This window comes from Rattus norvegicus, chromosome 19, assembly GCF_036323735.1.
Source record: "Rattus norvegicus strain BN/NHsdMcwi chromosome 19, GRCr8, whole genome shotgun sequence".
In the NCBI taxonomy this organism is placed as follows: domain Eukaryota; kingdom Metazoa; phylum Chordata; class Mammalia; order Rodentia; family Muridae; genus Rattus; species Rattus norvegicus.
In genome coordinates, this window is record NC_086037.1 from 51,143,960 (window position 1) to 51,161,326 (window position 17,367).

The window sequence follows — 17,367 nt, forward strand, 5'->3', positions numbered from 1 at the left end:
TGGACAACTTGGCAAGATCTTTGTGGCTTTGCCCATCCTGTACTTAGCCTTTTAATACTGTAGAGGATGTCTGGAAGCCTAGCATGACTTATTAAAGAAAATACAGTGAGACACCATGATTTCTTCCAGTGCCTATCATCTTGTATATCAAACTCCTCTTTGACTCACCAAGGGATTCTCTCATAGCTGGTAGAGGCTGCTCCCCCGCTCCACTTCTTGTATCCTCCACAGAGCTGCAGGTGCCTCTTGGAAGAAATGTCACGTTCCTACCCCTTTCCTTTCCTGCCTTTGTTTTCATTGTTATTAGAAGCACAGCCAGGGAGAGAAATCTGGTGCAGATTGTGACTGCAACCATTTCTGATTTTTCTTCTAACCAGCCAAAAGAGGATACGATTTGGTTTTCAAGCCAGCTGCCTATGGAAAAATAAGCAGAATACATTTAAGATGGCAATTCCTGAAAAAAAAATCTCCTTTTGTGGAACAAGCTCTCTGCACAGGAGGGGTTGCTGATGATGGGCACTGCACCCAGAAAGGGCTCTGCGATTTGCAGTGACCTTGCCTTAGGTCCTCACAGCAACCACTCTAGGAGGCAACTATTTGGAAACATCACTGGGGGAACGATGAAGCAAATGACAAAATTGCCTGTCTTCCTGAGTAGAAGCAGAGGCTTCAACCCAGAACACAGACATTCTGCCTTCTGCCTCACAGAGAAGGCCTCTCCTAAACTTTATGTTTGAGGTTGGGTACCACATCTGTTCAAGGCATCTGTGCTTTTTGGCAGTCTCTGCTGCCTGCCACATGACACAGCCATTGCAGCAGACCACCTATCCTGCCTGGAGCTTTTGTGAAGACCAAATGAGGTGTCATAAACTAGATGTGGAAGAAGATGCCTGGAAACCTAGCATTTGGGAAATGGGATGAAGAGTTCAGAGTCAGCCTTCGTTATATAACAAGTCACCTGAAGCTCCATGAGACCCTATCTCAAAAGAAGAAAAGGGGGAAAAGGGAAAGAAAAAGGCTATGTGAATTCTTTGGCAACTGAAGAGCAGCAATAGGAATGTTGGTTGTATCTGCTTACACCTTCCTCAAGCTCTGGCCTTGGATTCATCCACTCAATACTGCCACAAAATGAGTACATCCAGTGGGATGCTCCAAGTTAGCGGTTTTGCGTCCTATGTTCCTTTGCCTAGGAAAATGTTTAGTTCTTCTGTAGCTACGTTTTCTGTTGCTGTGACAAAGTACCCAACAAGAAACAACTTAAGAAAAGGAAGGGGGAAGGGGTTGGGGATTTAGCTCAGTGGTAGAGCACTTGCCTAGCAAGCGCAAGGCCCTGGGTTCGGTCCCCAGCTCTGAAAAAAAAAAAAAAAAAAAAAAAGAAAAGAAAAGGAAGGGGTCTATAAGATGGTTCACTGGTAAAGACTCTTGACAATGTAATTGTAGTCTGCAGCACCAGAAAGTGGAGGAAGATCAACTCTCAAAAGTGGTCCTTTGATCTCCATTTGCCATGGACAGTCAGTCAGACAGACAGACAGGCAGACAGACACACACACACACACACACACACACACACACCACATTTTAAAATGTACTTAAAAGCATATTTTTATATATTAAAAACAATTAGGGAAGGGTTATTTTGGCTCACAGTTGAAAGTTACCATGTAGGAAGCCAGGGCAGTAGGAGCTTAAGGTCACATGTATCTATCAGGAGTTAAGAAGCAGAGAGAAATGAAGGTAGTGTTCAGCTCATTTTTCCTTTCTATTCAGTTTAGAACCCTGGCCCATGAATGGTGCTTCCCATAATTGAGGGGGTATTTCTTTTTCTTTAAAACTAATCTAGTTAGTCAATCCCTCACAGATGTGCCCAAAGGGTTGTTTCCTAAGAGTTTCTAATTTCTGTCATATTCACAATATTAAGCACCATGGTTCTCTAACACTTGTCATATAGATGTTCCAAGTTACTCAAACATTTATTTCCTATAGAAACTCCTTTCCAGTGACCACGGAGCCAGGGTTGGCATTCTTTTTTTTTTTTTTTTTTTGGTTCTTTTTTTCGGAGCTGGGGACCGAACCCAGGGCCTTGCGCCAGGGTTGGCATTCTTATTATTGTCTATTTGATCACAGCTTTTCTGCCCCTGTCCCAGCCTTTCCTATTGCACTAACCCTTGATGACCAAACAAAAGACCTCTCTACAATCTAACCACATAGAATTTCTCCTTCCTTTAAACAGTTTTGGGTTCCTTTGACATTAAACTAGAGAGGCCATGATCACTGGTTAAGAGCAGGTTCTGCAGTGTGATGGTCTGGGTGGGATCCTGGTTATGCCTCTTACTGACTGCATGACATTAGGCAAGTTACTTAAAACCCTTGAACGCTGCTTTCCTTAGCTTAAAATACAGATATAATGGCTGTTTTACACACAATGTCTGGGCCACTGTACGCGTCAATAAAGGAGGGCTAGTATTATCCTAACGCATATTTTGTTGCCATAATTGCCACAGCAGCACAGAACTTTGTTTTATTATACCACCTGAGAAAATGAGGCTCAGAAAGGTTAAAACTCAGGTTGGGTAATTGGTAAAGTGTTTGCCTTGCAAGCCAGGGACCTGAGTTACATCTCCTTGAACCCTAATTTTAAAAGGTGGGCATGGATCTCTAGGACTCACAGGCTAGTTGGTCTAGCCTACTAGGCAAGTACCAGGCCAGTGAGAGAAGCTATTTCAAAAAACCAAGATGGACAGCATCTGAGGAAAAGTAACTAAGGTTGTCCTTTGACCTCTGCACACATGTACACACACACACACACACACACACACACACACACACACACACACAGTTAAAACACATTTGCACATTTGCATGAGGCCATGTATTTGGTGATGAAAATTAGATTTAAGATGAAGTCTGTCTTAATGGAATCCACATCTTTCTCACTGCTATAGCCAACCTGCATTAATGTATCCTTGTGGTAACTTCAGTTTTTGTTCCTTGGTCTACTTTTTTTGTGGGCCCTTCTCATTCCCATTCAGAAAGCATGCGTTTTAAGACCTGGCTATCCCCTAAGTTTCTCATCAACAATTGGTCCCTGTAAGTCAGGGTGCAAAGGAACCAGGCAAGAGCTTGTCCCAGGCTCTTCTACCTGAACCAACCAATCACATGTTAACCTATGAAATCTGACATCTATATACTTTCTGTGAGACCAGTCTGAAAACTTGCTCTATAGTCCAATGTTCTCTGTTAACATAATTTTCACATATATTTATTCCTTTCCTTTCTTCCTTAACACACCCCCCTCTGTCTGTCTGTCTGTCTGTCTGTCTGTCTATCTTCCTTCCTTCCTTCTTTCCTTCCTTCCTTTCTTTGTTTCATTCTTTCTTTGTTTCTTTCTGGTTTTTACTTTTTAGATAGTTTGACCCTGTAGCCCGGGCTAGCCTGGAACTCATGGCATCCTCATGTATCAAGTGCTGTGTTCACAGGTGTGGCCACCAGGTCAGAATCACTTGTTATTTATTGATCCAGGTGACTTTTTAGAAGACAAAATGGTCACGGTAACAAGTAGTGAATGGAGATATAGCTTGTTCCAGGGGCAAAAGGACTTCATTCTGGAGCTCTGGAATCAAGTTTTTCGACCTCCCTGCTGTTTCTCCCTTCTTTTAAAAGCAAAACTGCATGTCACATACACCTAAACAGCCATGGTGTACGTGCCAGAATTTCAGGAAAGTGTAATGGAGAACAGTACCCATTTGCTTCCTGCCTCATCATCCCAGAGAAAAACCTCATTGGACCAAAGAACATAAAGTTGGGTTGTGTGAGTTCAAAGATATCAAGATCCTATGATGGCACACATTTTTCTGGTGAACCTTTCCCTCTCTCAGGCCCCTCAGAGACTGAATAAGGATGAGTAATAAAGCAATGCAAGTGTTGAAAAGGCTCTGGAGATTCCGAATGCCTCTCTACTAAGAATATTAAGAACAACCGAAGTCCCAGTCAGCAACAGCTACCACTGTGGAGTGCCTTCCATGCCCCTGGGTTTTCATCTATTTGTCTAATTTTCTCCTCAGCACACCATCCAAGAGAGCTGCAACTATCTCCATTTTACAGAGGAGGAATTAAGACTCTTGCCAAGGCCAAGAGCAAGGCAGAGCAGTCTTGATCTTGGGTGTATTTGATTCCTGTCCAGAAATTTTCCCCCAGAGCACAAGGCTCTTATTCCCCTGAGGAACCCTGGAGACCAAGAGAGTTAGAGTCATCTGGCACAGGCATCCTAATCATCCTCTTCCTCAAGTCATTAGCAGAAGTCAAGATACGTACATAATGTGGTTAGCTAATCTGTTTATTTACTGTGTGCTTATGGAAATGGCTTGAACATTTTCCTCAGCATCATCAGCCACCAGAAAACAGGGGCCAAATCTCAGCCACTCATGAGTTATACTTGCAAATGTTTTCAAGTCTTGTTTTAATGACCAATAAATCTTTGTTTGATCTATCTGAAAATCTCCTGCTTGCCTTTCTCCTGTTGTTCTTAGCTTTTAATATTCTAAATGTCTCCATTATCAGCAACAGTTAATATTTAGTTAATGTTAACTGTAGACCAGAACTTATTGTGGTAAATAATTTAACTCATAATCAAGGAGGCTGTTAGTCCCTCATTCTGTAAATGAGGATACAGAATTTAAGGATGCATAGCCTAAATGATAGTCAGGATTCAAACTCAGGCCAACTGATTATAGAAATTACTTATAAATACCCATTTGTAAGGAAAAGTTCCCTCCCATAATTAGCATAGCACTAATCCAGTACAAATATAAACATGGCAACAAATGCAAATAATACATAATTATATTCACATGTACATGCACAGGTATATAGATAGATATACATTTTCACAGTGCTGAGCACTGAACCCATCTGAACTATATACCAACACTCAAATGTATAGTTATAATTTAAAAAATTTAGGGGGCTGGAGAGATGGTTCAGAGATATAGAGCACTGACTGCTCTTCTAGAGGTCCTGAGTTTAATTCCCAGCAATGATATGGTGGCTCACAACCATCTGTAATGGAATTCAATGCCCTCTTCTGGTGTGTCTGAGGACAGCTACAGTGTACTCATATACATAAAATAAAATTTAGATTTACTTATTTTTAGTTTATGTGTATTAATGTTTTGCCTGCATGCATGTATGGTTGGGTCCCCTGAAACTGGGTTACAGGTAGTCATGAGCCACCAGGTGGGTGCTGGGAATCAAACCTGGGTCCTCTGCAAAAGCAACAAGTGCTCTTAACTGTTGAGTTGTTTCTTCTAAAAGTTGCATTTGAGGAAGTAAAAAGAAGTCAGGTAGAATTAATTTTTATAATGTCTTTTAATTCAATATATCAAAATATCAAAATATTTCAACCTGGTCACAACCTCTTCAATAGTCAGCCAGTGGCTACCATTGAATGACACAGATAAAAGCAGACTTTCTATTTTTGTTTCAACTTTAAATTTGTGTTTTGCTTTAGAATTGGATCAAATAAGGCTATGGTGATGGAAATATGTCCTTTGGATAATTTGCCCATGGAAAGAATATGCATTCAGTGTTAGGAAATGTGTTTTAAGACCCATCTTTGCCACCAACCAGGAATTAGTCAGAGAATCCTTCAAATTCCTTTAGCTTCTGTCTTCATGATAAAGCGACAGGGTGGTTTATGATACTTAAACTTACTTCCCATCTTTACAAAGTTCATCATCTGCATCCACCCAATATTTCTTATTGTCTGGACTTGTGCCAAGTTGGGGGTTGGGTTCCATGAGCCCAGATATGTACCTAGTACATTGCAGGCAGAGAATTATTTATAGAGTGATTATATACGTAGTCTTCCTTTGAGGGAACTTTGAGTTATTACCAGAATAATTATAATAGTCTTAGGAATTAATTATATTTGTTTCCCTTTTTATATTGGATAAAAATCTTCATAGTGTATGCTTTCTGGAGGATATGCCTTGGATTCAAAACTATTTCCTGATCCTGTTAGCAAAGAGGGTGGTGCTCAATTCTAGGCATGGCTGCCCAGAGACCTCCACAAATGGCGTCTTATTACATGCTGTTCTGATGCTGGGGAGAACTAAGACTCTAAATAAGAAAACAATCAAATCTGTCTGTGGTCCTATGAATCAGAGCAGACACAGATGGGAAGCCAAATCTGTGGCCTCCAAATGCCCTCAGGAACCACATTTCCTGTCAGAGCTCTGTAAAGCCCCAGCATGGAGTGAAAAGGAATCACTTAGAAATGGGACAGAGACCTAGCTTGATAAAAAGCATTTTATTAAGAGAATAAGCCTGCTATTTCTGAGTGATATGCAAACTACAGCCTAGGAAGAAGAGAAGAGGCAAGTCTATTCCCCTTTACCCACTTTAAATATCGAATGCTACAGTCACTAAATGGGAAGTTCCTGGGCACAAAGTGTGTAGAAAGGTGGGGGCAGTTGAAACTGTCACCCTGGGAAAACCAGAGCATGTGGCAGTAAGTTCAAAGTTCCAAGCTGCCCATTGCCAGGAGTCTTGCAGCCACATGTGAAGGCAGAGCATTGGCTGGGATGGTGTGAGGACAGGAACATGGTGTTTCCCCAAGACTGGCTGAGTGAGGTCCACAATAGTGAGAAGTTTTATGTAGGTGTTAAGAACTTTGATGTGAAAATCCGAGAATGGGAATAGATAACAATATCCCTCAGCTCTGAATGCATTTGGTGTTTAAAAAAAAATAAGCCAGCAAATATGCTCTTTTTCCTCCTTCCTTTCTTAAAAAAAACCACTTTATTGCTAACCAGACTTAAATTCCTGTGAAAATTTTCCATTCTAGGAAGAACACCTTTTATTATTACACTGTCTTCTTTGGTAACCAGGCTCAAGCAACAAACCTTACCAGAAAAAGACAAGAATGGGCAAATGCTCGCTGAACTTGAAAGCACTCTATGGCTTGTGTTTGAATGCTAGCTCATACCTAACTTCATTCCTCTAAATTTAGATATCTCTTTACACAGGACATTCTAATACTTCAATTTTTGCTTCTGCAGTAGGAAAAGAAGTGTGACAAGGATAGATTGGGAGTTTAATAGAACTGATGGAACCTAAACTCTGCCCCTTCTGTGTGACCTCGGGTAAAGCCCTTTGCCCTTAGAGCTTTGTTCATCTTGAAAGTAGGAATAACAGCAGCACCTACCTCACAGGACTGCCAGGATTAAAGGCACTCTTGCATGCAAACAGCCTGATTTAGAAAATTTATTATTAGCTGTAATTCTTTAAATAGGGATTGCTGATGGGTTTATTCAAAAACGGTGCAGTGAAAACGTCTACATCTCTGTTTTCTCCCATTCTCTTCTGTGATCAACTTCAGGGAAATCCTCTATGATGCTGTGGCCCTCGGCTGTGCTCTATTCCTTACTCTGCAGCTTGCAGGCAAAGGCCTGCATTCCAGAACCTTGGATAGGTCCGAGTCTTCCCTGTTCAGCCAGTCGCCACTCAGGAGCAGCTGGTTGGAGAAGGAGCTACCTCATCCCCGGGGATTTTTTTTTTTTTTTTTTTTTTTTTTAAAGAAAGGCTGCATTGAAGCAGAGATAATCCCAACATGAATACTGCCACTTGCATGCACACTGACACTGTCTTTCATGCTCAGACTTTTCAACATGGCCTGTCCGCCCTCCTGCATGTTTTTAAGGAACCTCTTCTCAGAAAACCATAACTCTACCCATAAGATTTTCAAACTTAGAGTCCTTTATTTCTTTCCTCTGAGCTTCAAGAATTTTCTTGAGCCTGCAAAGAACAAAACGCCGCCCCATCTTCCTGTCATCTGCAGATATTTAATTTCTTTTTTTTTGATATTTAATATCTTGTACAAGGGTTAAATATTCTTTTTTGTTTTGTTTTCTTTTTGTTTTGTTGTGTGCTCTGGCTGTCCTGGAACTTACTCTGTAGACCAAACTGGCCTCAAAAAACAGAGACCTACCTGCTTCTTCATCCCAGGTACAGGAATTAAAGGCACGGACCACCATTGCCCAGCTGGATTAAACATTCTTGATTAACCTCAAGTAAAAGCAATAATGCACGGGCACAAGGAAATGTTTTACAAGACATAGATTCAGATATGAATTAAAAGAAACATAAAATAATGTTATCGCCTTGGGTGATGTTAAACACTCCTCTCTGATAGGGATAATCAGGTGGTTCAATTTATGAGGTGATTTAGCTTTTCACTCGCCAATGCAGAACATAACACACTATATGCAGTCACCTTCTGAACAGGCGAAGAAGAAATTAAGTCCTATTTTTACTTTATGATACTGAGTCACATAGTTCGATGCAAATCACATGGATGCCGAAGTAAGAACAATGCCAGGTATTTAAATACCTCCTTTCCTCTGAAGAGCTCTAACAATTTTGTGACAGTGTGAAATCCTTTCAGAGCAATTCCAGAAGAGACTCATGTCTCCAGGTGGGCATTTAGGACTCATCCATCTCCCCACTTAGTCCTTAGAAAGAGCCAGCGCTCAGGGACCTTTTGTGTTTACTAACCTCAGATGTCTGAAGTTTCTAAGCCACAATGTCAGAGAAGAAAATAAGGTTTGGTTTTGAAAATGTTACTGACTGCTTTAATAACGAGGAAGAGAAAAAGATAAGAGTGGAATATGAGAGAAAGGGAAGAGTGAGGCAAGGTAAGTGAGAGAGACCAGAAAGGTAACGGAACTTCCCTGAACTCAATCAATGTTTTCTATGCATTGTCCCAGTAAATGGATTTCTCAACTGTAGGCCTCCAGACCCACTTTTCCATGTGGTTGAAGACAGCAGTAGTTTTACTTCTCAATGTCATTTGAAAGAACCATAGGCAAGAGTGGCATCTTGAAGAAGGAAGGTGCCTCAGTAGGAAAGTGCTTACTTAGTAGGCATCCAGGTCCTGTTTTCCATCCTCAACATTATGAGACAAAAGCAAGGACATCTACTCCAAAGGTAGACAGGAAATTAGCTCCAACAGAAAGGTGTGTGGTTTAACAATATCCACATCAGCTCTGAGCCTCTCTTTACTACAGGGGAGTTAATGGTTGTCAAATTTTGCTATGACTTGACTTCCTTCCAGCAGAGGTCACTGTGGATGCTGGCAGTGGACACTAAAGGGGAAAAGACCAGGTAGGCTTGGCTGACTGGTGTTTCCACTGCCTGGTTCTTTCACAGTTCATAATCTACCCCCTTACTTTATGTGAAAGAGATTATCTTGAAGCTACCTAAAAAACTTTGGCATAAAAGTGATGGCGGTAGTGAAACTTGGGTCAGATGCTGGGACTGATAAGGCCGAGAGGGATGTGCTCATCTTCTAGGAATATCAAGACAGAGTCTCATTCATTATAGAGTTCAGGCTGACCCCTAACTCGTGGCAGTCCTCCTGCCTCAGCTTTCAAGTGCTGGGATTACAGGCATGTGGCCACCATGCCTGGCTTGTACCTGGTGTTTCTGAGTCTCCATTTGTGACTGATTACTCGTAAAAGCCCTAAAGCTCTATAGCTCTCCCAGACTTTACTGACAGGCCTCCCAAATCTTACTCGTGATAATGTAGATTTTGGTCATTAGGGCAGCCCACTACAGCATGCTAACATGCTCCATGGAATGAGGACTGATGAAGATGGCAGGGTCAGATTTGGGTACCCAAAGGGCTAAAGAGGGGGCCACATTCTTGTGAAGTTTCACTGACTGGAATATAGCATGTCCTTCAGGCTAGACCCTAAGCAGTTTAAAGCTGCCTTCATCCCGAAGGCTCCCGTTTGGACCTTAGGTCAGCAACTGTGGCTTGAGAGTTAAAAGGGTAACTGTCTCGCTACCTTCTACATCCATGCTTAGTTCCTCTTCCTCCTCCTTCCCATCCCTCCCCCAGCCATATGCATAGACTCACCACAGCACAGCACACGCGTGAATACTGGAGCATGGACAGATACATTCACCCAGTCACATTTTCACTCACGCTCTGACCAACACCATTATCAATAAAAACATCTAGCTACAGAACCTAATTTGTTCTAAATTAGTTGATGGGGCATGAGGTTGAGTGGGTTTAGTCAGCATGCCTCTTTCCGATCCCCTAAACTGCAAAGTAGAGCCCCTGGTCATCCCTGCCCTCGTGGTCACAAGTCCTGGATCTAATAACCATCGATCACATTCTTGGGGCAAGACTGGCAGTGGGATTGGAGGGTGGGGACGGAGACTAGTGTATGGAACAGAACCCAGCACAGCACAACCACCTCCTCCCTCGGGATTTTCCATCCCGGCTCGCGCGGGCCCGCGAGGAGCGAGCACGCTTTGTCTCTCTCCTCTCCTCTCCTAGCACGTTTTCGTGGAAGCTACCCGTGCCGCGCCCGAAGCCCCCCTTCCTCAGCCGCGCCCCTCGCGCAGTCCAGCCCTGCACGCCTGCCAGTGCCACGACCGCCGCTTTGTCCTCCCGTGGATGCCTGGGCAGAGCGCGAAAGCCGGGCACCTGAGAGCAGCCGCTGCACGCCGGGTACCAGATCCCGGCGTCCAGATCTGGAGCGCGCTCGGCATGCAGCGGAGCATCCCTCCAGGATCCGCGAACGCGGAGGACGTCGCCTGGAGCTGCGGGTTGCGGAGAGGGAGACCACTCGGTCCTTTCCCTCAGGTGCCCATCTAGACTCTTAGCCGCGGTGCTGGAGCTCTAATTCCCGGGGTGTGGCGGGGCAAGAGAGATGATCTCCACTCTGTACTGCCTGGGACCTGGATCTAGATGGAGAGGGCCTGGGAAATAAGACCCAGGTAGGGAGGGGTACCTCAGACTCTCACTTCTTCCCACCTCCCACACCCAGGCTATTCAGACCTTAGGTGCGGCTCCATCACAGAAGACCCGAGCATCCATCAGTGCTTGGAGCAGGGTGGGGAGGAGTCCTCCAGCCCCTCACTTTCTCCATTCCTCAAAAACAAATATCCCACAAAGAACCCAACTGTGAGCAAGTGGTAAGGGGAGCGCCTGGGTTTATCTATTTCCTAGGATGCAAAGGAGAGCAAAGGGAAGGGTCTCCCTAACAACTGGAAACCTAGGAGAGTCTAAAAGGAGGGGAGGAGTCTCATCAATCACATCCCAATCCCTGTTTGCAGCCTCTGGGGTGTTGTAAGGAAGATGTTGTAAGGAAGGGTCCGTCTATCCCAGAACAGTCTCTCCATCTTCAACAACCCAAGCAGCCTCGACTTTAGGCGCAGGGAAAAGGAGACTCCAAGCCTTTTCCATGCTCTCCCAGGAGAGACTGGAGAGGGTCTTCCAGCCCTCGTACCTTACACACTTTCACCATACGACAAAACCCAGCCGAGGTTGCTCCGACCTCAGGCACTGGGCCACGAAGAGGCCCGCAGTCAGTCCTCAAGCTCCACGGACAGATGGTGTTAAGTGCGGCGAGGACACGTCCCATCAACTCCCCAGGCCCCCCTTTCCTCAATAAAACAAAAGCGAGTCCTATAGCACCCACCTCAGACGGTGCTCACGAGGGCGCTCGGCGCGGGGCAGCGCACGCGGCGCCTCCCAGCTCCTAGCGACCGGGGCTTCCCAGAGGCTTCTCTCACAGCGGCGAGGGTTGCAGCAGCCGCGGCTCTGGCATCCGGAGCCTCCCTCGGACTCAGCACCTGGAGCGGCGAACAGCTCCGCGCCTCATTCCGCTGACCCCGCCTCCCGCGAGCTGCCCTAGCCAATGGAGACGCAGGATCCGCCCAGAAGGTTGCCCATTGGGAGGTTCCGGTCCCTCCGTTGGGACCTCGTCCCCAGAGACCGCCCGAGTGTTTGCTCTGCCTGATGGAACATGTAGTCTCTTAGGGTTGTGGAGTGGGTTAGTGCTGCGGGCTGACAAGCAAATAGACTACATTTCCCAGAGTGCGTTGAGGAGCACTAGGCGCGGAGGAGGGTGGGAGGACTGTTTCCTTAGCAAACTCGGCCCCTTGGGGGATGGGGGACGGGGAAGTGGGGCGGGCCCTGGGACCCTCAGAAGATCACAAGTGATCTGTGGTCAGCGTCTTGGAAGACGGGTTCGGTTATCTTTTTCTCTGTTTCTACCCGAGGATCCTGGGCCTCAGTTTCCCTGTCTAGGAAGAGAAGTAACGAGACGGCCTCATTGCAGCACTCGGTGGAACCAACCGAGAGCGATCTGCTTTGGTTCTTGTCCACCAGAGATAAAGAAGGATACAGGAGGAGACCTTCACACCTCATTCTGAACTTTTATTTTTTGCCTTAATCCTGACACTGAAGATTTTTTACTTTTGGCCACATTCCTTGAGCTACAGGACCTTTCCTTTTTGTCCCCACATTCTTGCAGCCTCTCCTTCACTACTTTCTGGTAGAGTGAGCTGCTTCTGCTTAAAACCCTTCACGGGCTTCCTGGGGCCTCTGGAATCAAATCCACGTTTCACAGCAAAGCTGGAAAGTCTCTTGAGAATTGGACTCCACTCTCTTTCGCATCGTTCTGAACTTTGGAAACTGGAAAGCCTTGAGTACTGATTTTCTGTCTTCTTCTGATCCCCTCCATCTTGCCTTCCAACTCAACATCCTTAAAGCCCCAGTTTAAATGTTGCCTTGATGTGTGAAGACTTCCTTGACATCTCTTTCTGTGTTTGTCAGCCTGTACTTCCCCTATTTTATTTGCATGTTTACACACCCATCTTCCTCATGAAACTGTAAACTCATAAGGCAGAGGCAAGTCCTGTATTATTCATATTTACAGTTTCGTGTCTACAACATCTGACATACAGGAGGCACCCAACAAATGTTGAGATTTACCTATAGATTGAAAATGAACAGCAGTTTATCTAATTTCAGCATACCCCTTCAAAAATCTTTATTTTCTAAGGTGTTTCTCACTCCTAGAGATATTCACTAGAAGGATGCTACTGGTTGAAAAAAAAATGTTTAAATGCTATTCATACTTTTAGGATTGGTTGGGATTTTGCCTGAATGTCCTCAGGGTCTTTCTACTCCTGTAGTTCTAGAGAAATATATTTGTGCCTGCTATTCCTGTCAATTCCCCCACTAAATGTCATCAGTCCTTCATGTTCCTCTATTTTAACTGTTGGCCCTACTTTCTATGTCTAAATGCCTACCTCCCACTCCCTTTCTGGGAAGATCTTCTCTCACCTGTCAGTCATGAAATAAGATGCTGGCTGTCCTTTAAACCCTCTGCTCAGCATCATAGGACTCCACGGTGATTTCCTGCCTTGCTAGGTAGCATTTTTCCCTCCTGAATCGCCAGTAAAGATTCTGATACTGATTAGATGTCTCATTAATTCCATCCATACTTTGTTTGTCATCACAGAAGTTTAGGGTGTATACAACAAAACCATTGGAAAGAATGTCTTTTTTTTTTTTTTTGGTTCTTTTTTTTTTCCGGAGCTGGGGACCGAACCCAGGGCCTTGTGCTTCCTAGGCAAGCACTCTACCACTGAGCTAAATCCCCAACCCCTGGAAAGAATGTCATAATATGTGTAGTTAAATCACAGTGGGAAAGGAAGTAACTGGAAAGACTACTACTCCAAACAGAACCTGAAAAAAGGAAGCCTGCTATCCCCATGCAGAACAAAGGCTAGGGCAAAAGAATGAATAAAATGTTAAATTCTTCCCTAACAGAACCTCTAATAAGCATCGCAGAGGGGCTTTGATCTTGACTAAATCATGAAGGAGGGCCACTGGAGCTGACTTAATAGACACGGCCTCATTACTAAGGATGAGACAACTGCAAGGAGCACAGGGAAACGGGATGTGTTGAAACTCAGTTTCCAAGTCTATGGACACAGAGAGTCAAAGGCTGTTAGGAGAATAGGACTATGCCATATAGTAGAAATCAACAGAAGGCCATCAAAGAAGGCACCTGGAGCGAGAGGTGAAACCCTTGGATATCAGTTGAGCCCTTCAAAAGTAGTGTAGGATAGGAAATTAGACTAATGACCGAGCATCTACCTTCCATGTACAAGGCCCTTTGTCTAACTCCAGTATTGCCCCTCCCCCAAAAGTTATGCTAATTTTCAGGAAGTGGTACTAAATAGGAAAAAGTTAAGGTTCCTGGATTCTCCCAGAACCCCTAGGGGTGTTTAAATAGAATCTGCAGGAGTCAGGAAGCCAAGTCCTAATCCTGATTTTGTCTCTGATTAGGTGTGTGACCCTGGGCTGGACCTGTTTCTTCAGCTATACAATGCTGTTTACTGGTGTTAGGAAGAAGCTAGTAAGGGTACAGGTGGGGAAATTCAAACCCATTTACTGGCTGGATGACCTTACAGAAACTACCTTCTGGAATTTATAGTTTGCTTATTTGAAAATGTTGCAAGGAATAGATAAAGTTGCCTTATGTAAAGTATTTCACATACATTAAGACTCAACAAATGTTGTTCTACTTTTAGATGTTTTTTTTCTTGTGCTGTCAGATGTCAGTTTGACTGAAGAAACGGGGAGTGATGATACCCAGGGCAATTAGGGTTTGACTCCCTCCCCTCTCTTTGCACTTGCATGACTTCCTCAGGTTATTTAAGCCCTTGCATCTCAATGTTCTCACCAGAGAAGGGGAGGTGATGATATTTCGGAGCGAAGAGGATGACCTGGACAAGTTAAAAGTGCCCAGTGCATGAAAAAAAATGGTCGATAGATCTCCTTTCTCATTTTAGGGACAATTTTAGGGTATAGAACCCCAAAGAAATGGAATTCTAGGTGCCTAGAAGCTGGAGTTGTAGAAGATTCCAGAAGAATGTCATGCTAGTCCCCTCCTTAAAGAGGGAAGCAGAGGGGACTAGAGGCATTGCTCAATGGTTAAGAACACTTGTTGCTCCTGCAGAGGACCCAGTACCACAGTACCAACCTGGTATCTCAAAACTGTCTGAATTCCAGGGAGTCCAACATCCTCTCCTGGCCTCCGTGGGCACCAGGTAAGCATGCAGTACACAGTCACACATGCAGGCAAAACAATCCTACACATAACTAAGTAAATAGAACTATTTTTGTAAGTCTTTAAAAATAAAAAAAAGAGACAGGCAATGGTGGCACATGACTTTAGTCCTAGCACATGACTTTAGTCCTAGTACACAGACAGATTCAGACCAGCCTGGTCTATAGAGATAGTTTAAGGACAGCCAAGGCTACACAAAGAAAATCTGTCCAGAAAACCCAGAAGAATTAAAAAGAAAGGGAGGAGTAGTGAAGAGATGGTTCAGCCATTAAAACCTTTGGCTGCTCTTCTAGAGAACCAGGGTTCAATTCCCAACCCACGGCAGCTTATAACTCTCTGTAACCCCAGTTCCAGGGGATCTGACATTCTCAGACAGACACACATGCAGGCAAAACACCAATTAATGCTCACAAAATAAAAACAAGTCATTCAAAATGAATTAAAATAAATAAAACCAAGAAGGTAAATTTTCATTACTTATGGTATGTCCAGGTGAGATCTCCAGGAGGTGGTCTAGTGAGATAGAATGATAAATTATCAACTTATTAGAAGATAGGTCATCATTAAAGCTATGGAGATGAATTGAATTCTTCACTAGAGGGGGTCAAAGAGAAAACCCAAATTCCTTGTGGGTTATCAACAATTAGGGAACAAGCAGAGGAAGAGGATTCCAAATGAAAAGCTAAGAAGAACAGAAAGATTTGGAGGAAATCAGAGAATGCTATGCCACAGAGGCCAAAGCTGGGGTGGGGTGATACCACGCAGGATTAGCAAAGCCAAGCTCTGAACTGTCCCTACTCCCAATTTAGCAACAGGGTCACTGGTGGCCTTGCAAAGAGTAACTTGATGATATGAGTTCAGTCTTTGGGAAGAACATGGTAGGAAACAATACATTCCAGCAAGCTGTATTCTGACCTATACGTGCCAGCCATGTCCTGAGCGTGCTCACACAGACGGAAGATAACATTTCCTATCACATGGGAGGGGAGGGGAAAGGAACTGGAGATAGTCCTGTGTAGTAGCTAGGCCTGTTTCTGCCTCAATGCTGAAATCAAGGCTGTGTCCAGGAGCCCAGTGGGAGGAGGTTGCGAAGAATGGAAAATTTAGAGTGAGGAAAATACTCAAGGTAGCTGCTGTGGAAAAGAGAAGAGAACCTAAAAGTGATCTCCAGAGGCTTCCCAACAGGCATAGGACCTTCAGAATCTTTGGCAACATGATCTCTCTCCAAACTCCCACTAGTGCTGGGAAAGGTATGGTGAGCTTGGCTTTCTGAGACAATAAAGAGAATCAAGAGATTTAGAGACCAAAGAGAGGTGGAAGCTGCAGTTCACCCAGCGGAAGCAGAGCAGGATGGAGCGGACATGGGGCAATGGGGTCTTTGGTGTGTTGGGGCACCAATGTGGTTATGGGTAGAGTCCATGATGTTGCTCAGAGGTGAAGTAGCTCTGGGCAGGGAGAGGGGCAGGGGGATTAGTATGGGCAGAAGTGATTGTGGGATTGAAAACCAAGTTTGTCTGGTTACTGCAAGCTTGTGTCAGGAAAATTGCTTTGAAGGCGACATCTCTAATCCTAACTGTACAGTGTGAGGTAAGCTAACAAAGAGTATAGATGGTGCAGAGCCCTCTGATGTGAGCCTCATAGAGACCAAGAGACAGTAAGAGGAAGTCCTCTTATCTAGCATTTGGGAGTGTGTAGAAAAGAGAAGCAGTGAGCTTTCGAAGACGGTTCACAGAACTATTGTGTCAACATCATTTACACTCAGGGCCGTTTTGGGCACACCTAAAAGAACGCCTAGGAATAAAATTAGCCAGATGGAAATGCAGCCGCAGACTCATGGTGGTGCTGTACCAACCACATTCAGAGATAGCAATCCATATAATTTATGTTTCAGGGTAGTTTGTAGACTTAAGTGTATGCATATCAACTAGAAAATGTGTTTAAGAAACAAATTTAAATTTTTTTTTTGCAAATTTCATTTCTTAGCAACGATTTGTTTTCTCAGTTTAGAACATAAATTAGAGAACTTATGTTGATTTCCCCCCCCCCCAAATATAGAACTTAGAGCTTAATTCATGCCTTTGAAATGCCATGAATTTGAAATGCAGCCATTTTCCTCTCTGCACCCTTGAAAGGGATTACAAGGACTTTATTAGTTTTTCAAATAATCTTGCCAAAACATTCAGACTTCCCACGAGGTCTCCTTCAGTGATGTTGATCTGTGAGGGATGCTGCTGCAGATGTCCTTTGTGTGGGATTTCTAAGAGCAGCCTAACAAGTAGTCAACTTCAGGATTTCCCAAATCAGCAGTTCGGTCTGAAGTCACGTGACCTGATACAGCACATGAAACATGCATCTAAATGTGAATTGAGAAGCACATCCCTATAATGTCTGCAGAAATGAGAGAGATCAGTTAGCTGCTCTGAAG

General features: G+C 44.1%; 1 protein-coding gene across 2 annotated transcripts in view; it reads right to left on the reverse strand.

Annotated features, from left to right (window-relative positions):
* Positions 1-11,680, reverse strand: part of Smpd3 (sphingomyelin phosphodiesterase 3) — an 83,431-nt gene extending 71,751 nt beyond the window's left edge. The window contains exon 1 of one of the 2 annotated variants that reach the window (XM_006255543.5): positions 11,496-11,680. The gene's annotated coding sequence lies outside the window, so the exon portion shown is untranslated. The remainder of the gene's footprint in view (positions 1-11,495) is intronic. The other variant, NM_053605.2, reaches the window with a different exon arrangement.
* Between the last annotated feature and the right edge of the window lie 5,687 nt (positions 11,681-17,367).